This window comes from Cetorhinus maximus, chromosome 11 (assembly GCF_964194155.1).
Source record: "Cetorhinus maximus chromosome 11, sCetMax3.hap1.1, whole genome shotgun sequence".
NCBI lineage: Eukaryota > Metazoa > Chordata > Chondrichthyes > Lamniformes > Cetorhinidae > Cetorhinus > Cetorhinus maximus.
The window spans coordinates 93,856,437-93,883,689 of record NC_135889.1 but is presented as its reverse complement, the minus strand read 5'-3'; the positions used below and the strand labels follow the sequence as shown (position 1 = coordinate 93,883,689).

Sequence of the window (27,253 nt, the reverse complement as noted above, 5' to 3'; positions counted from 1 at the left end):
GTGACAGTGATACAAGGAAGTGCTCAGGGTTGGCCTTATCTGTGATTGATACAATGGGAGTAGCAAGACCATGTGAGATGACAAAATCAAGGAGGTGGCTGTGACTATGGATTTGGGAGTTTACATGGAAGGAGAGATTAAGGGTGGATAAGAGGGCAGTGAAAGTGCACGATGAATTGACATGAAGGCAAAGACAGGAAGCTAAGGTTGAGGAAGATAATTGAGCAGAGCATACACTGTGGGAGTTAATGTTTGCTAACAGCAAACAGTGCTGGAGTGTTTCAAAATTTTGCAATAAAAATCTAGTCAGGTCAAGGCAATGTCCAAATCCTGGTAACAACATTCAGAGTGAACTGAACTAACAACAGGGAACTAAAAATGGAGTCATCTATGAAATCGCTCTCCTTAGATTTTAGGCTGTATTTTAAGTCATTTGAACTCTTCATAGAATGCTCCACTGAACATCAGTGCATGAAAAAGTTCATTGACGAGAATCTGCCAGATATAATAGCCAGGTAAGGCATGTTCAGGATCCTGTTCAAAACTGAGAAATCAGAAAAGATGTTGAGCTAGATAGTCTCTTATTCAGTAGAAACCTATTTTTAAATCTACCTTTAGTTACTTATAAATGTTTTTCTTTTATTTATACATTGACTTACAACAGTTGGTAATGCTCTTGCTCTCAGATATCAGATGATGATTTATAAATTCAGGTATGCAGCGCCTGTTTGTTAGGAGCTAACTGGCCTACTAACTCCTTGATATAGCAAGCAGGAAGAGTGCAAACATTTCCATCCAAAAGTGCACCTCCCGGAAAATGGGGAAAGAAAAACAAATCATCGTATACGGCCGAAAACCTGTTTGAGGACTCCCAGTAACAGATTGGTTTGTCCTGAGGCAACCGGCAGTAAAACCAGACCTTAAGATCACCAGCAACCAAAAAAGATGAAAAAGGTTTGAAAATTTACTCACTTGAATGTGGAATCTCAGGTGTTGGGGGTGAGGGTAGCGGGGTGGGGGAGGAGGCAAATTTTAAGCTTCAGCTCACACTTTCTAGCTACATCAATATTTGGACATTGTCCCCTTGTTGTTCGATAGGAGATGTCTAATGGAGAAAGGATAATCACACAATCAGGCAGTTTGTTAATATTTCATGAGCATGAAATGTTTTAAAGGTGCAGTATTAAATTTGTGAAGCAAGAATAAAGGAGAAGTAAATTAATATAAATTTTGATGCAGCCATATTTCAATCCTTTATTTAATTACCATATTTGCACATGTGCACTGCACTAAATTACCATTACTTTAATTGAACAAAAGTAAACTTCCAACTAATTCCATTAAATAACTATGTTTTGTATTTAATTTATAAAGATTGGTTAGAAACCCATTGCAGTGAATGGCTGCAATTTGAAATTAATGAATTAATTTGCAGGGCATACCTTATTTCTTTCAACATCTAGCTGGCAGAGAAATGGATGCCAGTGACCTCTCTGTGTATCTGGCGTCAACTGGAGGTTACCACATCTCCATAGATGTTGCAGGTACCATGAATACCAGAGGAGGGAAGAAGGAAAAATAGCACTGGAAAGCCACTCACTGATCTGCATCACCAGCCAAGGAGATGTTTTCAGTGGAACTCAATCAGCCTATGTAAGACAGGTCATTTTACAGAACAAGGGGGCAGTTTGATTGGCACCTTGCTGCTACCGACAGAACTGTAAGTCGCTTTTTATAGTTTCTGAGAGGACGCAACTGAGGAAATGCCTAGCAACAGATTGGCATCCCCAGTCCTTCTCCCTCTGATGACACAGATCACGTTTGGGGCAGGCAGTAGTAATATTTTAATAACATTTCGACTCCTAGTGATGCACAGAATGCATGCTGTGGAATTCTGAAAACTACACAGATATGTTTGAAAGTTCTTCACAGATATGACAGATCGAAACTGATATGATAGTTTAACTGTGGCCTAATAAAAGTGGCCTAATAAAACTAATGAGTTTAACTTCACTTTATCTAAGCACAATATGGTTCCTCTCCCCCATTTACAATGTTCCCTCATTTTGTTTGGTTATTCATGCCTCCTAGAACTATTACAGTCTATGCCTGTAAATCCCAAGTCATTTTTCAATCATGTTGCAGTGCTTTTCGAGTGAAATTCTGTAGTGAACAGGAGCACAAAGTTCAATGTGGGAGAACGATTGTTGAGGCAACTTTTGGGGAACCAGACAGTTGCAAATCCATTTATCATTTTGCATCCCCTTTTCTTTATGGTTAAAAAATCAATCAATTGGAAGCATAAAAGTGCATAAAATTAACCAGAATAATTGAACTTAAATGCAAAATCTCTAACAATGCTCTCAATTTCCCTTAGAGATGTACCATCTTCTGCCTTTAACATTGACATTTCACTCTTGAAATGCTAATGAGTAAACGTGGATGAGGTCTTAGCATGTAGGGTGTGAAGGAAATTTGCATTTTTAGATAAATGAAGAGGTTGTTTGGGGTTCAAAAGGATGGTAAGATGTTTACAACTAACAAGATAAATAGGGCAAAGTTATGATGTTTATTTTTTCCCAAAAGGTACTGACCATATTGGCAACATGAAAGATTTTGATATTATGGGAAAAGTACATTTCCAAAGACATATAGAACAATGTAATTTACAGATTAAAGAGAGAAGCATATATAAAGAAGGAAGGAAGGTGATGTTGTGGGGCCATATAAGAACTAAAAGGATTGCGTGAAACAGCCTTGGGGAAGTCTCCAGCCATGTTTGCAAAAGTCTGCTGTATCCAGTAACTAAAGTTGGAGAAAAGCCTTTGGAATGCTACTGTTGAGTGGGTGTTGTGGTAAACGTGATGGCTTGCTATTTAAATTAAAAATCTATTTTGGACAGTTGCCTTAAAGGGGCTGTGTAGTTGGGGGTCAGGTTAATTAGTAATTTGGGATTTGTGAAAGTATTAAGTAACTGTAATCTTACATATGTGCTTGAAATCTTTTCTTTTGTTAATAAATGTTTTAATTTAGTTTTTAAAATCTAAAGGTGTTGGTGGATTCATTACTTCTGAATTCAGTGCCCAAATCTTCTCGAAATAAATACAAATTGCAAAACTATTGTGATCACGTAGCCAATTTTCCCTGTGGATTTGGTCTGCCTGGCACACAGCACCTGCCACGTCATAACATTAGACAAGCCCAAAAAACCCCATCTAGACTCTAAACACCCAACAAAACAGAAAGAGGTTCAGAGAGGGATCTCCAGAGCTTAAAGCCTCGTCAGTCAAAGGATTAACATCAAGGGTGTGCAAGAGGCCAGAAATAGGGGAGGGCAGATGTCTTGAGAGATTGTAGGGCTTGAAGAGGTTACAGAATCAGGGATGGAAGAGATGGGATGGAGGGATTTGAAAATGAGTACAGGAGCAGAGCTGATGATGATTGAAGGATAAATATTTGCTAGGACACCAGGGATAACTCCCCTTCTCGACTTTGAAATAGTGCAATGGTACGTTTTGCATCCAGCTGAGGGAACAGATTTGGCCTCAGTTTAATGTCTCATCTAATCTCAAACAGTGCCTCCAAGAATGCAGCACTCACACAATACTGCACTGAAGTGACAGCCCAGATATTTGATATCAAGTTTTGGATTGGTACTTAAACCCGGAAGCTTTTGACTCAGTCGTGAGATCGCTACCAAATGAGTTCAACTGGAGACGTGGAGATGAGGAGATGGCGAAGAGGAGAATTTTTTTCTCTCAGAGGGTTTTTAGTCTGTAGAATTCTCTTCCTCAGAGAGCAGTGGAGGGAAGGTCATTGAATATTTTCAAGGCCGAGTTAGTTGGAATCTTGATTGCCAAGAGAATCGAAGGGGGTAGACAGGAAAGTAGAATTGAGGCCAAGGTCAGATCAGTCATGATCTTATAAAATGGCAGAACAGGTTCAAGGGGCAGAATGGTCTACACCTGCTCCTAATTCACATATGTTTGTATGTGTGTTTGCAAAGATCCATTGTTGCCTGAGAAAAACAAAGAGCTGGCATGGATCAGAGGAAGGGCAGCTGGCAGCTTAAACTAACAGTTGACTTCTGTTTTGGGCTAAAGTGTACCCAGTATTAGAGCCAGGGAAGCAATGTGTTGGATTTTGTGGATCCTCGTCGCACGCTTGTTGTAAACAGTGATCAAGTTGACACTATAAATAGAGTTGATCAGCAGACACTTCTTAGGTGGAAAATAGTACGTTTATTTACAAAAGTACTCAACAGCAACTACATGTGTGCTTTCACTTCAAACCCTATCTCTACACTACTGACTACTAACTACAGAGGTAGCCCATGCTACTCTTCTATTGGTTACTCAAGATCATGTGATCTTCCTTAACAGAATTTTTCTTAAAAGGTATGTTACACATTAGATAAAACTATAATTACCACACAATGGAAAGGAGATTGGGGGGAAAGGAGTAAATGGTGGCACTGGATGAATAAGAATAGACGTGCACATTGATTAGGAAATCGCTTTGTTTTGGAACCATGTAAGTAGGCATATGATGTATCAGCCCAGGTTAGGTGCTCAAATTTTAGAGAGCGGCTCAAATCCATGACCTTCCACCTTAGAGGTAAGAGTGTTATCACTGAGCCAATGCTGACTCATTACTCCTAACATCTTAATATTCATTTCTTTTTTCCCTATTTTTCTCCGTTCCTATCCTGATAGTTTGGTGGGCTCTGGCAGCACTCCAGTAAACTGGTCAATCCTCATATGTAAGCCGAGATAAAGATGTTTAGTAGGCTATTTAACCACAGAGGAGTGGAAATCAGAAATAAGATGAATATTGGCCTTACAGAACACATTCCACCTGCAGGCAAATAGCAATTGGGAATGGAAACCCCAACCAAGCGTGTCGAGGCTAATTCTAATGTCTTTACAACCATCTGATTAATATTTGATTATGCAGTATAGTTCAAGGATTGAAATTGGGATCTTTCTAGTCTTTATAGCTCAGTACCACACAGAAATCTTCCAACAGGTGCTGGCTGAAGGGTGAGTTGTTAAATCTCTGCAGGCATCATTTGCCACAGATACACAAATTGAACTTTAGTGAATAGAACTTTTTGACATAAATTTTCTATATATGAATAAAGTAAATACAGAGAAAATATACTTTTTGTAGTTTATATTTTTAGCTTGATTATATTACCGTATCGCAGAATACTACCAACTCATCAGTCACAATAACAGGGAAATTGGACTGGGGCTCATGGCCTGTAATACAGCTAAAACTCTGATAAATTCTCACTCAGTGTATCAGCAGTATAGCAGTATGATGAGGCTGAAAAAGGAAAATAATCATATTATGTACATATCACATGTAACAATCCTGCAAAGTTGCAATCATCATAATTCCTGATATGATTGGTCAAATATTGGTGAGAAGAAATGTTCCAAATAATTAGTGAGTAGATGGATGATACAGCTTCTGTTAAAGTTAACACAAGAACACAAGAACTATGAGCAAGAGTAGGCCATTCGGTCCCTTGAGCTTACTCCGCTATTCAATAAGATTATGGCTAATCTGATTGTGGCCTCAGCTCCACTTTACTGTCTGCCCCCATTAACCCTTGACTCCCTTAAAAGCCACATGCTTTATTTACTGTTTTGACATCACACAACATAGCAATTTCTGTGACATGAATTTTCCCTTTGCTGATGTCAGTTTGAATCTGGCACCAAGTCAATGGGATTGCAGGGGTCAAGTAACAATGATGCCATTAAGCAGGGAAAGCAGCTCATCACATTGCCTTATTCTGGCAGAAAAAAAATCCAGGAAGTAAAAACCACTCAATCCCATAACTTTTCAATTTTAAGGTTAGCGCACCAAATGATTGGGACTTACACATGGGATTTATTTGGAAGCTAAAATATCATAACTTAAAAAAAAAAGCAGTTGTGCAATTTCTTTTCATGTTGGAGAAATTTGACATTCAACAAATTTAAAATTAAACTTCCAGGGTCAGTGATGCCATTTAGCAGTTAATTAAAAGTGTACGCCATTAAAAATCCAGTAAAACTTCATTAAATGAGGTGTAACTATTTCAGAGGATTTTACTACAATACTGAGAGCACAAGATTGGCTGTTTCCATCAGTCTACTGATTTCTGATTGATCGCATTCTGGAGGGACCTCAACAATGCAGCCTCTGTAGATGAATAGAATCACTGATAGCAACCTCTGGATTTCCATGTTTAACTGTATGTGTGGACTCCAGAAGTCACTGTCAGTTTCAGAGGAGCAATGACAGGGAATGCTGATAGATTCACCATCATCTCTACTGCAAATACAGGCCATTTTCTCCTTCATTGTTAGCTGAAATAGTTCAAATGATTTGATAACTTTTGCATTGCAGGCTTACAAATCAACTGCTGTCCTTTTACATGTTAAAATTCAGATCTAATCAGCCATTGTTCAGTGAAGCCATTTGTTACAAACGCCATTTCAGATTCATTCATGTCTGCTCAAAGTAAAACTTTCCTTCCTTTGCAGCATCGGGCAAAAGGGAGTTTCCTGTCTAAATGTCCTGGGGGTAGGAAGTGGTTCAGGTAGGTGCTGCAGAGTCCATTGTTCTGTATCTAATGATGTGTCTGTTATATTTATGAAACATGTATTTTATCATCCTACACAGGGTACTTAATCAAACATAGATTGACTATGACATATTAAGTATAGGGATCAAGTATTGAATGTTGATGGATCGCCTGTAATTTATTCTGTCGAAAACACAAGAATAATGCGCACTGGGTCGCGTGAAGGGACGGAAGCCCCAACACCAGGCAGTTGGTTGCCTGACTGGTGTGCAGTCACATCGAGGCACCCAGAAAGGGCCGTGGTGATGTTGTCCAACCTCTCCTTTCTGGCCAGTGGAAGGGGCCACCAGTGTGGCCATGAAATTCTGCCCTGGATTAACACTCTGTTATATTGTTACAAGAGAATAAGCAAAAAACTACTAATGGGCCATCTGATAAAGATTAATTTTCTAACTTTGGATTTTGTTTCTCGATTTTGTCGCTCAGCTACCATCTCATTTGATAAAGTATGTTGCGAGGCTTCATATAAAATGCTACGAGTTATCCATAGGTTTTATTAAGTCCTGGATAAATGTTACATATAAATGGCAAAAGGAAGCAAGTCAAATTTGAGTTTGAAGCAGAAATTGCTGCTATTACACAGCAAATGAAAATTTCTTATTCACTCTTCCACTTTTGTAATTTTGCAAAGCTTCTCTCAATGTTTATTGACCCAAAGCTGGCTCTAAGGGCAAAAATATATTGAAATAGACCAGCTCGCATTAGGAGTTCATGGGGAGGAATTGTCAATGGGTCAGGATCCTGTTTGCTTCAGTGGAGGGGTTCACCATGGCTCTGTCACTTGGCTAAGGCATTCTCAGATTTCCTGACCAATTAAAGTGCAGGGCCATGATGATGACTGGCACTCAATCAAAGGTGGCGTGTCTAAATAATGGAAAACCAGCAAGGGCCAGAATAACTGCAGCCAACATTACTTCCAAAGGGTGGAAGAAAGACAAAGGATGTCAGGATGACAGGAAGGCAGCCATCCATTGCCATCACCCCACCCCCAATGATCCAATCTTCTCCTCACCCTCACGTTTCTTTGACCCATTCCGGGAGCTCATGCTTGCGGTGGTGAAGGACTGAAGGGAAGCTTCCAGCGGATGTGTGGAAGAGGCCAAGTGGTCAGTGAGATATCGAGCAGCAGCAGGAGTGTGGTCCCTCACAGCTGGATGCAGTGCCTCAAGAGATTTAATGATTTAATAAAGGCAGTAAAAGTGAGTGACATCACACTTTAAGGTTCCTATTGTCACTGTCTGATGCTCCCAGAGTTCTCCTGCACACAGCACACCTCAGAATAACACACCTTGTGGCTTCATTCATTTCACTCCCTCCTCACATTCTCACACCCACCCCTCATGGCCACCCTGTACAAACATTTTAATTCCATCCTCTCTACAGATGCCACTTCCTACATTCACATCTCTCTGATTTCTCCCCTTTCAGGACGAGAGGTTTTACGACTCCGTTGAGAGGCAGGGAACCCAGGTTGGTGCTCAGGTTGTTGCCACATCGACTGCTGCACAGGAACAGGCTCTGGAAATCAGGGTGGCACATTTTTAAGGCAGAGCTAGATCAATTCTTGATACGCAAGAGGGTGAAAGATTGTCAGGGGTGGGTGGGAATGTAGAGTTGAGGTTGCAATCAGGTCAGCCATGATCTAATTGAAAGGCTGAGCAGGCTCGAGCGGCCAAGTGGCCTACTCCTGCTCCTATTACATATATCTATCTGTTTGTATGTATGGTCCATGGGCATAGGCACTGGAGAGAAGGGACTAACACATATATCTGGTGCCGGCATTAGATATCACACTGCACTTGACGTATAACATTTACTCATGCTGAATTGATCTAGCAAGCCTGCTCACTCTGTCAGCAGTTGACACAGGATTGAGGCAAACCTCTCCTTAGTGGCTCAAGGCCTCATGAAATTCAGTCAAGTGCTGTGCAGCTCTTGGCTAGCAGGGTCATGAGAGGGAAGGTGGAAGAAAGGCATGTGGAAATGGGAACTCTTCCCAGCGTGCTCTCATTGCTCATCCCTTCAACTCCCCGCTCCCCAGGACAGTATTCCTCATGCTGCCTCCTGCCACGGTGCAAAGCGGTGCAATATTTGGGGGGATCCAAAACTCAGAGGACATTTGTCACCAGCATCTCACCTGTCAGAGCAGGGAATCGCGCAGCCTGCCGCCAGCTCTGTTGAAGCCACAAGGTTTGCACCAAATAGGTGTAAAAAGAAGCGGAACAGAAAGGTAGGCCAGGATTTCATGTGGGCAATGGGAGTCTTGCCCACCGATTGGAGAACCATTGGGAATCTTGTGTCCCTTTTCTCCAGGAGGCCTGATGCTAATCCAAGGTAATCAGGCACTCGGCTGGGTTGTGTCGGGCCTCCCATTGGATTAAGCCCCAGGTAGAGGAGTGCCAACCAATCGTAAGCCAGCAGTTCTCCAGTAATGGCAGCACTTTTAGGGATAGTAGCCACTGCCGTTACTATAGTGGGGCCTAGCATGAGGATCGCTGATGGATTCCCCAATCAAAGGTGAGCATAAGTGAAATGAGGGTCCTGGGAAGGGGAGTCACCAGTGATTGGGGGGAGGGGGTTCTTAAGCAAGAGCAGGGGGTGGATTCCTCTAGGCACCCCTTCCCAATGTCAGGCCCCTTGATTGGGCACAGTGTGTGTTTGATTGGGCACAGTGTGTGCATGATAAAGGTACCCACAAATAGGTCACTGGAAAACCTGACAGGCAGTCCATGTGCTGTAGGTACACCCAGTGCTGTTAGGAACGGAGTTCCAGGATTTTGACCCAGCAATAGTGAAGGAGTGATGACATAGTTCTAAGTCAAGACAGTCTGTGGCTTGGAGGGGAACATACAGGTGGTATTGGTCGCATGCATCTCCTGCCCTTGTTCTTCTAGGTAGTAGGGGTGGTGGATTTGGAAGGTGCTGTCGAAGGAGCCTTGGTGAGTTGTTGTAGTACATCTTGTAGAAAGTACATGCTGCTGCCACTGTGTGTCAGTGGTGGAGGGAGTGAATGTTTAAGGTGTGGAAGAGGTGCCAATCAAGCCGGCTGCTATGTCCTGGAAGTTGTCAAGCTTCTTGAATGTTGTTGGTACTGCACTCATCCAGCCAAGTGGAGAGTATTTCATCACACTCCTGACTTGTGCCTTGTAGATGGTGGACAGGATTTATGGAGTCAGGAAGTGAGTTACTTGCTGCAGAATTCCCAGTCTCTGACCTGCTCTTGTAGCCACAGTATTTATATGGCTAGTCCAGTTCAGTTGCTGGTCAATGCTAACCCTCAAGGTGTTGTTAGTGGGGAGATTCAGTGATGGTAATGCCAATAATGTCAAGGGGAGATGGTTGGATTCTCTCTTGTTGGGGATGATCAATGCCTGGCACTTGTGTGGTGTGAATGTTACTTGCCACTTGTCAGCCCAAATCTGACTGTAGTCCAGGTCTTGCTGCATTTGAACATTGACTGCGTCAGTACCTGAGGAGTCAGGAATTGTGCTAAAACATGTGCAGTCATCAGCTAACATCCGCACTTCTAACTTTATGATGGAGGGAAGGTGAAGGTGAAGAAGCTGAAGATGATTGGGCCTCAGACCCAACCCTGAAGAACTTCTGCAGTGATGTCCTGCGACTGGGCTAATTGACCTCCTTCCTTTGTGTTAGTTATGACTGCAGCCAGAGGAGGGCTTGCCCCCGCTTCCTATTAACTTCAGTTTTGCTAGGGCTTTTTGATGCCATGCTTGGTCAAATGCTGCTTTGATTGATAAGGACAGTCAATCTCATCTCACCTCTTGATTCCAGCTCCTGTGTTCATGCTTGGACCAAGGCTGTAATCCGGTCAGGAGCTGAGTGGCCCTGGCGGAACCCAAACTGAACATCAGAGAGCACATCATTACTGAGTAATTGCCAGTTGATAGCATTGTCGATAAACCCTTCCATCACTTTGCTGAGTAGATGATGAGGTGGGAATTGACTGGGTTGGATTTATCCTGCTTTTTTTTTGTGTGAACTGGGCATACCTGGCAATTTTCCATATTGCTGAGCAGATGTAGGTGTTGTAGTTGTACTGGAACAGCTTGGCTAGGGGCACAGCTAGTTCTGCACAAGTACACGTCTACAGTACTATTGCCAGAATGCTGTCAGGGCCCATCGCCTTTGCAATATCCAGTGCCTTCAGCCGTTTCTTGATACCACGTGGAGTGAATTGAATTGTCTGAACACTGGCATCTGTGATGCTGGGGACCTCCGGAGGAGGCTGCGATGGATCATCTACCTGGCTGAGGATGGCTGCAAATACTTCATCTTTGTCTTTTGCACTGATATGCTGGGCTACTCTGCTTATGCTGTTTGGCATGCAAGTAGTCCTGTGCTGTAGCTTCACCAGGTCAACTTTTTTTTTGTAAAAATATACTTTATTCATAAAATATCTTCAACCACATTCCAAACCATTTCAAAAACACCATTACAAGGGTACAATCCGGTTCAACTTTTGCAAAATGTATCACCAGGGGCATCAGTACAAACAATATTACAATCATTTACAGCCTTTCATTTTGAGCTGTACAGCCCGAGGGGATTTAAACAGTTCCCAGTCCCTCGGTGCACTGTGGCAGAAAGGTCTTAGACAGCGACCCTTCCCCATTGCGCCTTTGCGGCAGCTGCCCCAAGCTTTAGTGCGTCCCTCAGCACGTAGTCCTGGACTTTGGATTGTGCCAGTCCGCAGCACTCGGTCGGGGACAACTCTTTGTGCTGGAAGACCAACAAGTTTCGGGCAGACCAAAGCGCGTCTTTCACCGAGTTGATGATCCTCCAGCTGCAGTTGATGTTTGTCTCGGTGTGTGTCCCTGGGAACAGCCCGTAGAGCACAGAGTCCTGTGTCACAGAACTGCTCGGGATGAACCTCGACAGCAACCACTGCATCTCTCTCCAGACCTTCTTTGCAAAGGCACAATCCACAAGGAGGTGAACAACTGTCTCTTCCCCACCACAGCCACCTCGAGGGCAACGTGCAGAGGGGGTGAGACACCTGGCATGTAGGAAGGATCTGACGGGGAGGGCCTTTCTCACCATCAGCCAAGCCATGTCTTGGTGCTTGTTGGAAAGTTCTGGCGATGAGGCATTCTGCCAAATGACTTTGACAGTCTGCTCGGGGAACCATCCCACAGGGTCCACCCTCTCCTTTTCCCTCAGGGCCTCTAAGACGTTACGTGCTGACCACTGCCTGATGGACTTGTGGTCAAAGGTGTTTTTCTGCATAAATTTTTCCACGAGGGACAGGTGGTACGGCACGGTCCAACTACTTGGAGCGTTCCGCGGCAGCGTGGCCAGACCCATCCTTCGCAACACCGGGGACAGGTAGAACCTCAGCACATAGTGACACTTGGTGTTTGCGTACTGAGGGTCTACGCACTGCTTGATGCAGCCACACACAAAGGTGGCCATCAGTATGAGGGCGATGTTGGGCACGTTTTTTCCCCCTTTATCTAGAGGCTTGTACATCGCGTCCCTGCGGACACGATCCATTTTTGACCTCCAGATAAAGCGGAAGATGGCTCGAGTGATCGCCACCACGCAGGAGTGTGGAATGGGCCAGACCTGCACCACGTACAGCAACAGCGAGAGTGCCTCACACCTGATGACCAGGTTCTTACCCGCAATGGAGAGGGAGTGTCGCTCCCACATGCCCAGTTTCCTTTTCACCATAGACACTCGCTCCTTCCAGTTTCTAACGCATGCCCTGGTCCCTCCGAACCATATCCCCAGCACCTTCAGGCCGTCAGCCCTGACAGTGAAGGGGACAAAGGATCGGTCAGCCCAGTTCCCAAAGAACATGGCCTCGCTCTTCCCACGGTTTACCTTGGCTCCCGAGGCCAGTTCGAACTAGTCGCAGATGTGGATCAGTCTGCGCACCGACAGCGGATCCGAGCAGAAGACGGTGACATTGTCCATGTACAGGGAGGCTTTTACCTGAGTGCCTCCACTGCCTGGGATCGTCACTCCTCTTATGCCCGGATCCTTCCTGATGGACTGGGCAAAGGGTTCTATGCAACACACGAAAAGAACAGGCGAGAGAGGACAGCCCTGCCTGACTCCAGATTTAATCGGAAAGCTATCTGTTTCCCACCCATTGATTGAGACTGCGCTACTGATGTTAGTGTAGAGCAGTTGGATCCAATTTCGAATTCCCTCCCCAAACCCCATTTTGGAGAGCACATCCACCATGTAGGTGTGCGATATTCTGTCAAAGGCCTTCTCCTGATCCAAGCTGATGAGGCAGGTATCCACACCCCTGTCCTGTACATAGGCAATCGTATCCCTGAGCAGCGCGAGGCTGTCAGAGATCTTCCTGCCTGGCACAGTGCAGGTCTGGTCAGGGTGAATCACCAATTCCAGAGCGGATTTGACCCGATTGGCGATGACCTTGGACAGAATCTTATAGTCCACATTCAACAGTGAAATGGGTCGCCAATTTCTAATTTCCTCCCTTCCCCCCTTGTGCTTGTAGATGAGGGTGATGATACCTTTCCTCATGGATTCTGACATGCTGCCGGCCAGGAGCATACTCTCGTACACTTCTAGCAGGTTTGGGCCGATCAAGGCCCACAGAGCCGAATACAACTCCGCCGGCAAGCCGTCGCTTCCGGGAGTTTTACTCTTCTCGAAGGACTCAAGGGCCTTAGTCAGTTCATCAGGAGTTAGCGGTTTGTCCAGGCTCTCCCGCGTACTGTCGTCTAAGACCTCCGTGATAGAGGACAGGAAGGACTGGGAGGCCGTGCTGTCCGTGGGCTTCACGTCATACAATCCGGCATAAAAGGATTTGCTGATCCTCAAAATGTCGGACCGTGATGACTTTACTGAGCCGTCTTCTTCCTTCAGGCTGCTGATCACAGAGCTCTCTCTGTGTACCTTTTGGAAGAAGAAACGTGAGCACGTCTCATCCTGCTCCACGGAGCGGACTCTGGAACGGAAGATGATCTTGGAGGCCTCCGAGGCAAAGTGCGAGGCTTGCTGGCTCTTCACCTCTTGGAGTTCCTCCTTGACATCGACCCCCATCGACTGCAGCCGGAGCAGATTCTGCATGTTTTTCTGGAGTCGGGACATTTCCCTCTGTTCCTTTCTAGCTTTTTGGGTGCCTTTGAGGATGAAAAACCTCTTGATGTTTCCCTTGATCTCTTCCCACCAGTGTGCCAGGGACTCAAAGAGGGGTTTCACGGTTCTCCAACCTTTGTAATCCCTCTTGAGCTCTTCAATGTTCTCTGGGGTCAGCAGTTGCACATTTAGCTTCCATGCCCCCCTGCCCACCCTCAGGTCCTTCTCCAAGTGGCAGTCCGCCAGTAGGAGGCAGTGGTCAGAGAAAAACACCGGCTTGACGTCGGTGGATCTGACTGTGAATGCACGGGACACAAACAGGAAGTCTATCCTGGAACGAATGGACCCGTCTGGCCGCGACCAGGTGTATCTACGCTGCGCTCCGTCAGCAGGGTTGCTGAAGACGTCGTGCAGCTTGGCATCCTTAACTGTTTCCATCAGGGATCTGGACGTAACGTCCAATCTGCTGTCGGCCCTGCCGGATCGTCCAGCTGCATCGATGATGCAGTTGAAGTCACCACCCAGAATGACCAGCCTGGAGGTCGCCAGCAGCAGTGGGAGCTGCTGAAAAACCTCCAGCCGCTCAGCCCCTTGTGACGGGCCATACACGTTAATTAACCGGAGTGGAGCGTTCTTGTACATTACGTCTGCTACGAGGAGGCGCCCGCCCACCACCTCCTTAACCTCGGAGACGGTGAAGTTGCCTCCCCGCAGCAGAATACCCAGGCCGGAGGAACGAGAGTCGTTTCCGCCCGACCAGATCGATGGCCCATGGGACCACCATCGTGACCATTGCCTGTAGGAGCTGAGGTGCGGTATCGCACACTCCTGCAGAAACAACGGGTCAGCTTTGACCTTGGCAAGGTAGTCCAAGGTCGCAACTTCACCAGGTCAACATCTCATTTTTAGGTATGCCTGGTGCTGTTCCTGGCATGTCCTCCTGCACTCTTCATTGCACCAGGTTTGATCCCCTCATTTAATATTAATGGTAGTGTTGGGGATATGCCAGACCATGAGATTGTGGTTGTGGTTGAATGCAATACTGCTGCTGCTGATGACCCACAGCACCTCATGGATGGCTAGTTTTGAGTTGCTAGACCTGTTTGAAATCTTTCCATTTAATATGTGCAAAAACGAGCCCTCATGACAGGCGGGTCAGGAGAAGACAGGGAGGAGAGTCAGCTCCATGCAGCTGAAGTGCTGCGTTTGGCTCCGAGCTGCTGAGGTCTGGGGCTCAGAGCAGCCTCAGGAGCTATCGGTAGCTCCACGCTGCTAAGAGCTGGGTCTCAAGGGAAGCCCTGGATCAGTATTAGCTCAGTGCAGCTGGGTCTCGGGGAAGCTGTTTTCATGCCTTCTCTGGGTAGGTTATCCTTATATATGCAAGGCCTTTGCCCCCTTCCCCCTTTACTGCTCTCTGCGCTTGTGCCGGAACTCCCAGGCATGCCGGGAATTGTAGCGCTTGGCCTCCATCCGGAAAACCCACAAATCCAACAATACCTATTCCCTCACAAATTCCAGATTGCTCAACCGAATTTAAATTACACTCGCTGCCATGGAGGGATTTGAATCCATGTTCCCAGAACATAAGCCTGGGATTCTGGATTACTAGCCTAGTGACATAACCACTAAACCCCCATTCCCACAAACATATCATTAATTTGGAGATCTCTGTTAGGTCAATATGCAACCTTCTTTTTTCAAGAGAAAATAGACCCAACCTATTCATCCTTTCCTGAAATGTATACCCACGCATTTCTGGCCACTAGAACTGCACATTTGCTCAAAGTGTAATCTAAGGTTAAATACAGGTTGAGCATAATTTCTCTACTTTTCAATTCTATTCCTCTGGATATAAAGCCTGGTGCTTGATTTGCCTTTTTTTAAATGACCTTGGTAACCTATAGCACAACTTTTAGCATTTTGTGTATTTGTATTTTGAGATCTCTTTGTTCCTCTCCCCACTTAGACTTGCACCTGCCAAATAATAATTGACCATCCCGTTCTTCCTACCAAAATGTACTACCTAACATTTATATGTTGAACTTCATTTGTCAATTATTTGCCTATTTTGCAATTTTACTAATGTCCTCCTGTAATATGTTGCAGTCCTCAATATTAAATGTCTCTCCCCAACCCCCTGACACCTCCCCCCAACCAATTTCATCTCTGTCTCTAATTTACAAATTGTGCTTTTGTTTCCAAAGTCCAACTTATTAATGTAAATTTTAAATTGATGTGGCCTCAGCACCGATCCTTGTGTAACATCTTCCTACCTCTGCCACTTTCAATAACTACCATTTAGACCATTTAGTCCCACTTTCTGCTTTATGTCTTGAAGGCAGCTAGCAATCCATCTGCTGCTTGTCCCCTGACTTTGCATTCTCTGCCCTTATTCACTAGTGTATTATGGTCTACCTTATTGAAGAATTTTTGAAAATCCAGATAAATCCAGATAAATTACCATTTTCCACTCTCTCTGTCACCTCCTCCAAAAATTCAACACAATTGCTCAAGCATGATTTTACCTTTAAAAGATATGCTCACCATTCATTATCATATTTTTCTTTTCTAGATTTTCTTCTATTCCCTCCTTTTGTGGGGATTCCATTATTTTTCCTATCAATAACAATAACATTGTCTGACTATAACTCGTAGGACTGTCCTGTCCCTCTCCTTAAATATAGAAAATACATTCGCTATCCGTCTGTCCTCTGGCACTACACCTTTTTCTAATAAATTATTAAATATATGTAGTAATGCCTCTGCTACCTCTCCCCAATATTCTTTTCAAATGAGTGGATAAAATCCATTTGGACTAGGGGCTTTACCTTTTTTGAGCTTAATTAGTCTATTCAATACATCCACCCTTTTATTTTAAGTTCACATCTCATTACTCATGTCTATCTGTTCTACCTTCCCAGTAAACACTGAAGGGAAGTAATTATTTAATATTTCTGCTATCTCTCTATAATTACATGTGGTATTATTCTGTCTATCCCTTAGTGGTGCTATTCCCATCCCAGCCTTTCCTTTCCTTTGGATGCACCTGAAAAATATTTTACTGTTTGTTTTATGCTGCTTGATGATTTGATTCCATAGTCCCTCTTTGCCTTCCTAATTGTTTTTTGACTTTTCTCCTGACCTCTTTGCATTCTCCCTTATCATGCACTCCTTTGCCATCTATTTATTTACCTGGTTTTCGTCATACTTACATACTTCCCTCTTATCTTAAAGCATCTTATACTGTGGTCTCTATTACCTAGATGATTTCCTACTTTTACTTTGTTTATCTACTTTGGTCCATTTCCCCATTACTCATTCCTGAATCTTCCTTTGTTGGGATTTTTACATATTAGATTAGAAAGGAGCCCTGTGCACATTGTATGAACTCCATTCCCTTATTTTTTCAGCTATCTCTACTGTCCAATTAATATCAGAGTTGTTTTGAACTCCAGTGATTATTATTCATCTAATATGTTTAATCTTATATGAAAGCAAATAATAAACTTTGAATGAATTGCATAATTCAATGAAAATACATTTGGCTAGTAATACTTGTGCAAAACTAGCATTGCTTTCTGATGAGTGGAAAATTGATTTGAAATTGATTTTAAATTTTGAAATTTAAAACAAGTGAAATCCTAGCAGTTTTAATGCAGCTGACCTATTTTTATTGAAAATGTGATGTAATGCATTTATGGAAAGAGGCATTCAAAAGTTGTCTGCTTTTTTTTTGCATTCAGGTAAAATAGACTTTGAAATACTTGGCAAAATTCAATCCAAACATCCAGGCCTTTCAATTCATAATGAGGTGGTGGAGCCTAATCTTCAACAAATCTCCAAATACAAAGGTATCCTTTTAGACTTGGATATTTATATGTACCATGCGCTTTCTGGTGAAAACAGTAGTTTTGTTTGAGGTGTTAACTCATCTTTGATCTGTTTCTCGTTATGACCAAGTGTGGGTGAGACATAAGTAATCCTTTGATTGATCATAGAACTAGTAGTCTGTATTAACCAATGTGAAATGGCTACAAACCACTTTGGCAAAAATAAGTTAATCATTTATGAATTATTATCTTCTAAATTATGCTCATGATCTTTAGGTAAATAATGTTGTTTTGGATGAAGTTTTGCACTCACTGGGCTGAGACTGTGTATAATCAATTGCAACAAGACATAAAAAGAAGCAAATGGGGAGAGCACAATGTTGTTATCTGATGAGCATTAAAACTCTGAACTGAAAATGAAGGGTCAAAATTAGTTCAATCCCTGTTTTCGAGCTGAATCATAGTTAGAAGTAGAGACTGCAGTGTCCTCCTGAAGAAGAGAAGGAATTTTGCAATGAAAAGTCATGTACAATTAGTTCCCAACGTTTCCTGGAGGCTACTTGGGCAGTCCTGGGAACATGCTCGTGACACATCCACTTCATAACTTTTTTTAACATAAGGACTTATGATGATCTGGAATGTACTGTCTGGAAGGGCGTTTGAAGCAAATTAAATAGAAACTGCCAAAAGGGAATTGGATAAATACTTGAAAAGGGGAAAAATTGCAGGATTATGGAAAAATTGCAGGATGTGGGAATGTGCGTTCACATTGCAAATGTGGCTCATTGTGGGGTCAACACACATCGGTCTGAATTTTATCCTTGGCGGGCACACATGATCAGCGGGCCTGGGACAGGTGAGGAAACAGGCCTCCGACTGCCAATTAAGGGCCACCCAGCATGAAACGTGTCTTCCCAATGGTTAGGAAGGACTGGCTGGGTCCAATGGCGACCAGGCGCGCAATTTAAAAACGGCAGAGGAAGCTCCATGAAGGTTGCCAGGGGTGAGTCATATGTTCTATGTTCTGGAGACAGAAGCTGTGGCCTCAACAGTGGCTGGAGATGCCAGGCAGGAGGGCAGGACAGGTGGGCACTCGGCTCCCCAGTTTTCAGACAAGTGCCTTGCAGTGCTCTAGTAGGAGGTGGCTGCCAGGAGGGACACCCTCATTCCCTGAGATGGAAAGAGGAGGCCTCTGCAACAGCCAAAAAAAATATGGGAAGAGGTGGCAGCCAAGGTCAGCAGCCACAACATTGTGCAGCCAACATGGGTGCAGTGTTGCAAAAGATTCAATGACCTGCTGCGCTCAGGAAGGGTGAGTATCATGTTGGCATGGATCAGTGTGAAGAAGTGTTAAGGTCTGGCTGCCCCCTGCCCCCGTGGAGCTCAGGGGTGTTAGAGTCCGGGTTACAACTGTCAATGTCGCCAGAGCTGGCCATGGGGGTGAGACCTGGCTGTTTGGACTGAGTGCCTTGCAGCTCAAGGGCCACGGCTTGGTTGCACCCTACAAGGTGTTCCTCAGATGCGGCTGGCCAGGCTGCAATAGCGGTGCAGGTATAGAGTGGACTAACCCATGCTCCTCTGTCCTTTCAGGAGAAGATGAGCCATAGCCACATTCACGGATAAGTGGAGGCCCCCCAAACCTCATAATATTGACCAGATTTGAGCAGGACGCCTTGGAGTTGGAGAGCTGCCACACACCTCATTCAACCAGTTGTGGAGAGACTGGGGTATTCAATGAAGATAAGAGCGCAGTGCATAGAGGTGAGAGTTTCAGGTTGTGCAAACATTCTAGTGTAGTCCCTTAGTTGATGGGAGGCTCAAAACTGGAGTTCCCATTGATCATTGAAAGAGGATGGCACCATGATGCAGATCTCCATTGTGTCACCAGGGTGCCTGGCATGCACAGTGACAGTGTGATGACTTAAACTAATGGCATGTGGTTGTTCTCCCTTAGATTCGCCAGCAGGTACTCATTCGCAGGACCACAAAGGGCCATCCCTGACGCCAGAGGACCGCCGGGCTTCAGCTGCATCTGAGTCACACCCGCTCTCTGCACCAGCACAGATACCAGCACCTCAGTGGGCATTAGATCTTCGGCTAGAATGTTGGTGCACGGCGGTGAGGGCACTTCACACTCGCTTGAGGTACAGGTGGACGCAGAGAGTGACCAGGGTGCCGGCAGTGGGAGGACTGCTGGAGACCAGGAGGAGAGGAAGGCAGATGATGAACCTCTGGCATCATCCATTAGGCAGCAACTGCTGGATGTCCAGCGGGATGTGCGGGAGCATCTGCTGCAGATCCATGAGGGTGTACATGCCATGCTCTCCATGATGGAGGAGTCCATGCGGAGTGTAAGCACTGCATTGACCCTCATGGCCAAGCACATTGCCTCCTCCATATAGAGAGTGGTGACTCTCATGGACAGGCAGCTCCAGGGACAGAATCAGTGGTTCCTGGGGTTGCGATCGGACCTGCAAGTCCTCACACTGGCAATGACCTCAGATGCTCAGAGTCAGTGTGGAAAATGGACAAGGCACCCAGTATCCCAGCTAGGTGCCCGTCCATCAATGGCGAGCAGGGAGGTCCAGAACAACCTCATGTTGGCGCACGAGCTGCTTGTCGTCTCTGTGGGTTCCTCTCAGGGCGCTCTGGATGATGGCAGCAGCTCCTCTGCGCCTCCGCCAAGGACTGTAGCATCTGATGAAGTTGTAATGACTGGGGAGATGCCCAGCCGTGGCACTGGCCACTCCCTCCCAGGCGGGGCCAGCACAGGCTCCACTGGCCAGACGACGACTGCCAGAGTCATCAAGGCCAACAAGACAGCAGAGTCAGTAGGATGACTCCAATGCCACTGCCAGCGAGGTGGGACACCAAGACGCAGCACTTATAAACCTAAGTTTAAGGCACCATGAGCACAAGAGGGACTGTTCACAGGTGATCTTCTGTTCTGTAATGTTTTGTTTATATGTTTACTGGTGTGGAAATGAACACCAAAGATGGTAATATTAATTTGTTTTGAGTGCGAAAATTACATAAATTTTGCTTTTGTCATAATGGCTTGAATATGCTTCACCTTTTTTTTGGCGCAGGGTAAGCCAGTATGTAATGCTGGACATGATTGGCTCTGAACTTTATTGCACAGGCACTGAGTGGACTTTGGGGTTTGAATGAAAAGGTCATTTCAGACATCTGGGATGGAGGCAGCAGCCCTGGCATCAGGTGGAAGCAGATCTTTGGCAGCCTAGCTGAAGGACAGTTGGATCAAGGCATCCCTGGTGTCTCTGCCTCCCTGAAGGTTACAGAGGTCTGCCTCCACACCGTCAGCATTCTCCTCACCGGGCTCATCCTCTGACTCACCACTCGTCTCATCCTCTGTGGCCTGTAGGGTTGCCTCAAGGTCCTCTTCCTTCAGTGAGTTCCCCCTTGCCAGTGCCAGATTGTGCAGAGCACAGCATGCAACCACTATTAGTGACACCCGCTCTGGAGGGGGTATTGTACTGCTTCTCCCTGATAGGTCCAGGCATCGGAAGTGCATCTTGAGAAGACCTATGGTCCTCTCTATCAGCGCCCTTGTGGAGGCATGACTCCTATTATAATGCTGATGTGCCTCTATTCTTGGGTGGCAGAGAGGCGTCATAAGCCACCTTTTCAATGGATAATCCTTGTCACCCAGCAGCCATTCATCCAGTCAGGCTGGAGCACTGAATAGCCTTGGCACCTGGGAGTGTCTCAGGATATAAGCATCATGGGAGCTATTAGGGTACCTTACTAGGACTTGCAGAAACTGTCTCTTGTGGTCACAAACTATCTGGTCGTTTATTGAGTGGAATCCCTGCCCGTTGACGAAGGCATCTGGCTGACCCATTGGCTCCTGGATGACCATATGTGTGCAGTCGATTGCACCCAGGATGTGGGGGAACCCAGCAATTGCTGCAAATCCTCTGGCTCGCTCAGCCTGGCTGGCCTCATCCATACGAAAATGAATGATTGTCATTACCTGCCTGAAGAGAGCTTCTGTCACCAGCTTGATGCAGCTGTGGACAGCTGATTGGGACACTCTATAAAGATCCCCCACTGACCCCTGGAAAGTGTCGGAGGCATAGAAGCTGAGGGCCTGTTATGACGCAGCAGATGATATGAAGGATTACATGGTCCCAACGGTTTTGCAATTTGTATTTTATTTCAGTATTTTATTTCCTGAATTCAGTAGTAATAAGTCCACCAAGACTTTAGAGATTTTTAAAGAAACTAAATTAAACATTTATTAACAAAAGAAAAGATTTCAAGCATATACATAGGTCTACAAATTACTATTATAATAACTCCTAAACCCCTTAATTAACCTGGCTTCCAGTTACACCCCTGTTAAGGCAATGGTAAAAAAATAGGTTTAAACAGATCCAGGCAAGTCAACACAATACCCTGGATAGTAGATTTCAAAGTGGCTTTTCCCAGCCTCGGTTTCTGTAGACAGCAGTCTTGATGCACAAATACTGGAGGCTTTTCACACTTCTGGTAGATCTTTCAATGCCCTCCCTGACAAATAGCCTCAATCCTTTATACATGTTTCTCCCTTTTAATGTAAATCCCATTGTTCCCATATGTCTTTGGAACTTTACCTTTCTCATAATATAAATCTTTCCATGGTGCTAATATTATCAGTAACCTTTGGGAAAAATAAACACACTGCTTGGCCTAGCTTCTCTGGATAGGTGTAATGTCCAACCATCTCTTTGAAATTTAAATTACATTGATTTATCAAAAAATGCAAATTCTCCTCACACTCTAAGACTTCAGGCATGTTTACGTATTTAGCCTTTTAAACCTAGCTTCTTTTGATGAGTCAAAGCCTCCAAACCAGCTGTCTCCAATATAATTAAATCCCACACACAGTAGCTATCCAAACCCCACTATTAACCTGCTTTTACAATAAGTCACAATAATATTATGAGAAGTATTATACTTTCATGACAGGTCCACTGTGCTCTTCAGGACCACTGGCATGGGGTGTCCACCCATACAGTTGGAGGTGATCTCAGGCCCAATCATATGACAAATGGAGGTCACAGTCTCCCTGGAGAGGTGCAGCCTCCTACGGCATTGCACCTCGGACATATTGAGGCAGCTGCATTGCTTGCTGTAAACCCTGGCAGCAGGATAGTGGCACCTTCTGCAGCCCCTTAAGCCTTGAATTAGGTAATGGCCCTGTGCCCCTTGTGCCTGCACCTCTCCTCTCACAGATCGCTCCCCTGGAAGCTGCAGAAGGACACCTGGCTTCCTCTCCCTTCTACCCCACTCTTCCTCCTCAGAGGAGGTGCCTCCAGCCACGAGCACAATCCCCATTACCAGGGTTACAGAAGGCTGTCTGGCACCTGGAAGTGACACAGTCAAAATCCTCTGGGGGCCTTAGAGACACCAATGAGTCCTGGAATGAAGCCTGGAAATGCTAAGAATGAAGCTCAGGACTGATTTGAAGCTGTCAAGTTCCAATAAGCAACAAGCAGCAAACTATATCCTAAACTCCTCACTACTCACAATGGCAATGCTGCTGAACCTTTTTATCCTGCCCTTGGATGAGGTTTTGCAAAAAGCGGGCTGCCGGCCTGCCTGTTTTGCCCATGTGACGAGCGCAAAATTGCACAGGCAACGTGAAATTGGGATCAATTTGGTTTTTAATGGCTGTAAATGGCCTTTTAATTGATGGCGGGCATGGCTCTGACACCCACATGCGCATGCCAAGCAAAATATCGTGCGACTTTGCGATGACATCGGGGCGCTCGTCCGACATCATCTCGTGCAATTTTATGGCCCAATCGGGTCGGGCACACGCCCGCCCACGGGACGTAAAATTCTGCCCAATGCCTTAAAGCAGCATTCAGCTCTACTGAATCGGGATGTTTTGTGAAGCAGGCATAAGGTAAGGGCTGAAAGAATGGAAAGGTCACTTAAAGGCATTGCTTAAAGGTTTGGCACCTGTTACATGGTCACTGTTTACATTAATGAGGGCTAAAGAGCTTGAGTAAACAATATAACCATGGTAACAGAGTCATTAGAAGTCACTTCTTGGCTCCATGTTATCTGAAGTTTATATGTTTTTATTGATATAGTATAATTTTGTATTAGCATGCATGGAATGTAGAGATCAAAATAGAGAATTGGTGTAAGTGTTCTGAGTAAATCATTGTTTGCCATGCTCAAATTGTGAAGATTGTCAACTGAGCTGCTCTTATAGTGACTTGTGAACTCAGTAATAAGAATCCTATAACCATATTGAATTGTGATGTTTGATTTGACTGAGTATGTATGTTTCATTTTGTGACATGCACTCATTTAAAACAAAGATATGATTCTATAGTTATAACAACTGATGCCTGGGTTCTCAAATACTTAAAGAAAAAAAAAATCAGAACAGGAAAGCAGTCCAACTCAGGGGAATAAGACAACTTGTGGCTCTTTCAAAGAGCCGGCATAGGCACATAAGTAGATACCGACAGTGGATACCCAAGATAGTGATAGGCATTTTGAACTACCAGCTGTAGCGTATTGAAAATTTTATTGTGCGTTTTGTTCACTTGAGGCTATTATAGACACAAGTACCAGCAAAGGGAGTCTGCCAGGAAAAAAATAATATAGGATCTATATCAAATCATGCAGATCTAATTCTAAATATCTCCAGCCGAATATATGTGTGTCTGTCCTAAGATCTTTATACCAGACACCTGAATCTTACCTGAGAAATGGTCAACTCATGGAGAAATCTCTGGCGGGGAACTTGTATACTCAATGTTAGCCTGATTCAATATTTTGGTTTATTTAAAATCCATTATGTTATTAAATATGCAGTATAAATACTATGGCCACAAGAACAGGTCAATTGCTGGGAATTCAGTGGTGGGTAGCTCACCTCCTTTCTCTCCAAAGACTGTCTACCATCTACAAGGCCCAAGTCAGGAGCGTAATGAAATATTCTCCACTTGCCTGGATGAATGCAGCCCCAGCAATACTCAAGAAGCTTAACACCATCCATAACAAAGATTGGCACCCAATCCACCATCTTAAACATTCAGTCCCTCCACCGTCAATGCACAATGGCAGCATTGCGTACCATCTACAAGATGCACTGCTGAAACTTGCCAAGTCTCCTTTGACAACACATTCCAAACCTGCGACTGCTACCACTTAGAAGAGCAAGGGCAGTATATGGGTGGGAACATCACGACCTGCAAGTTCCCTCCAAGCCACACACCATCTTGACTTGGAACTATATGTCTGTTCTTTCACTGTTGCTGGGTCAAAATCCTGGAGCTCCCTCCCTAACAGCATTCTGGGTGTACCTACACCATAGCAGTTGAAGAAGGTGGCTCAGCACCACCATCTCAAGGGAAATTGGGGGTGGGCAACAAATGTTGGCCTTGCCAGCAATACCCATATCCCGTGAAGGAGTAAAAAAAAGAGGGATTCCAGCACTTTTTACTATATTTACTGACTGATGATTTGTACCATTTGACAAATCATTTAATTTCCAACATTAAGTGTGAAAAAAATAGTATAATGCTTTGCTATTTTCCCTCAATTAAAACTAAGGCCAGAATTTTTTGTGTGCTGATGTCATCACGCACTTGCGCGATATTTCAGTCGGCGGCACGTGTGGTAGTTGGCAGTGTGCCCCTCAAAAATTAACAGGTCTGTTAAGGCTATTAAAGCAATAATGAAATGCAATTTTTTGCTGCCCACCCAACCTTACTGTTGGCGGGCAGACGAATCAGCCAAGCGGCCTTTGGATTTTTTATGAAACCTCATTCACTGACGGGATGAGGTTTCCAACAGGAATTAAAAATAAAATAAAAATGTTTAAGTCTCATCCATAACATGTCCCTGCTCATGTGACAGAGTCACAAGAGGGGTCACGTTTTTAACATTTTTAACTTCTTTATCTATGTTTTTTAAATTCTTCAGCTCCCTGAGGCAGCTTTGTGCCTTCAGGGAGCTCTCAGCGCGCACACCCGCACATGTGCACACTTCCGCGCTCACCCTCCTCCCGCTCCAACCCTGGCAGCGCTCAGCATTGCAGCGCACAATTCACACTGGCCAAATAATGGCCAGCCAGCGTGAAATCGTGGTCAGGGCCTGATCGCGGGTGGCAGTCGGTTTCTCAACCGCCACGCTTGCCCGGAGAGGTAAAAATCCTGCCCTAACTTACCAATAGTCTCACTTCTAAGCAGACAGCAATGAAATGTGTGTTGGAATGTGGGTTTCAGGAAACTGGATATGATGAAATGCTAAAAAAAGGTCATGCTTCCAATCACTTTTTTAACAAGAGGAATCTTTTCTAAATCTACTTGTGTTCCAGAGTTTGTGAAAGGAAAGAGTCAGGGACTTAACATCTCCTTCACCTGGAACTAGATGCGCTCAGAAGAATACGAAAAGCAAAACAAGGAGAGAAAGGAAAGCAAAATGTTTGATTTCATTCACATGATCCAGGTAACTGCAGTTAAGGTGAACTTTACAACCAGTAGATAGGGCGGGCCCTTCAATCTGTCAATCAGGACTGAATTGAACCCAATTCTAGCCAAATACCCAACAGTGTCACTTAGTGTCCAATATCCTGATGACTGTGTGTATCATAGTTATTTTTAGAATCAATATTCACTTCGACTTTTTTTTTAGGTAAGTTATTCCCCACATTTGAGCTGCCTTACCTTGACATCTCTGGTACCAAATAGATTAGTGAGTAACTTGTTTAATGACAATGTCCATGAACATCTGCCATTTTGTGTTGGAGAACATTCCAGCATGAATCACTCTTGTAACTTTTCTTCCATGTTGGAGGAAATCACTACAGCCTTCCCATTTGACCATAGGTCAGATTAGAAATTGAGTGGAGAAGGAACATGTGATTAATGCCAGGATGAAGAAGTTATTTTATAATTGGAAGGGTGATAGGGTTGGTAATCTGAAAATATGATCTGAAATGGACCAAAGGGCTCCTTTCTTCCAAAGTTACCTTATGCTGTTTTGTGATGTAACTGTGGTGTGAACGACCTGACTCTCCTCTCTTCCCACATTAATGTTTGCCTGATTCCCTCTGATGAAAGTGATGCCCTTTGAAACAATTTCCTGTCCATTCAAAACTGCATCCAAAGCTTTCACTTTATCACATCTCAGTCAGATATACCTGAATGTGAGGGGAAAAGGAACTTGACATTAAAATAATAAGCTCTTTGAGGTGGAACTGTTGTCGCTTTCAAAGAGCTGGCACAGACACAATGGTCTGAATTGGTCTCCTTCTGTCCTGCATGTTTCTATGGTTATATGCATCAATGGAAAGCAGATTAATGATAGTTAATAAATTAATGGATGACTAAAATAGTTGGAAATAACACGACTTCAAAAATTGTTAAGAAGCTGCAATCTTTAGGCAATTGAATAGCACAGCCTGTTAGTCACTGTAGTAATTATGGTTTTATTTAGTGTGTAATGTACCTTTATGAATAATACTTGTTAAGGAAGATCACATGACCTGTAGTAACCAATAGGAGAGTAGCGCGGGCTACCTCAGCAGTCATTGTAGAGATAGAGTTGGAATTCAAAGCACAAGTGTAGTTGCTACTGAGTATATTGTAAATAAATTTAATTTTTCCAACAAAGAAGTGTCTGCAGATCAACTCTATCATTAATGGTACAACTCGGCCACCCTACA

General features: G+C 44.4%; 1 pseudogene across 1 annotated transcript in view; it reads left to right on the top strand.

Annotated features, from left to right (window-relative positions):
- Positions 1-304: 304 nt before the first annotated feature.
- The window catches only part of LOC144686217 (histamine N-methyltransferase-like), an 86,611-nt pseudogene continuing 59,662 nt past the window's right edge, over positions 305-27,253 (top strand). Inside the window, exons 1-3 of the transcript XR_013577881.1 lie at positions 305-515; positions 6,543-6,598; positions 17,467-17,574. The product of XR_013577881.1 is annotated as a histamine N-methyltransferase-like (transcript). The remainder of the gene's footprint in view (positions 516-6,542; positions 6,599-17,466; positions 17,575-27,253) is intronic.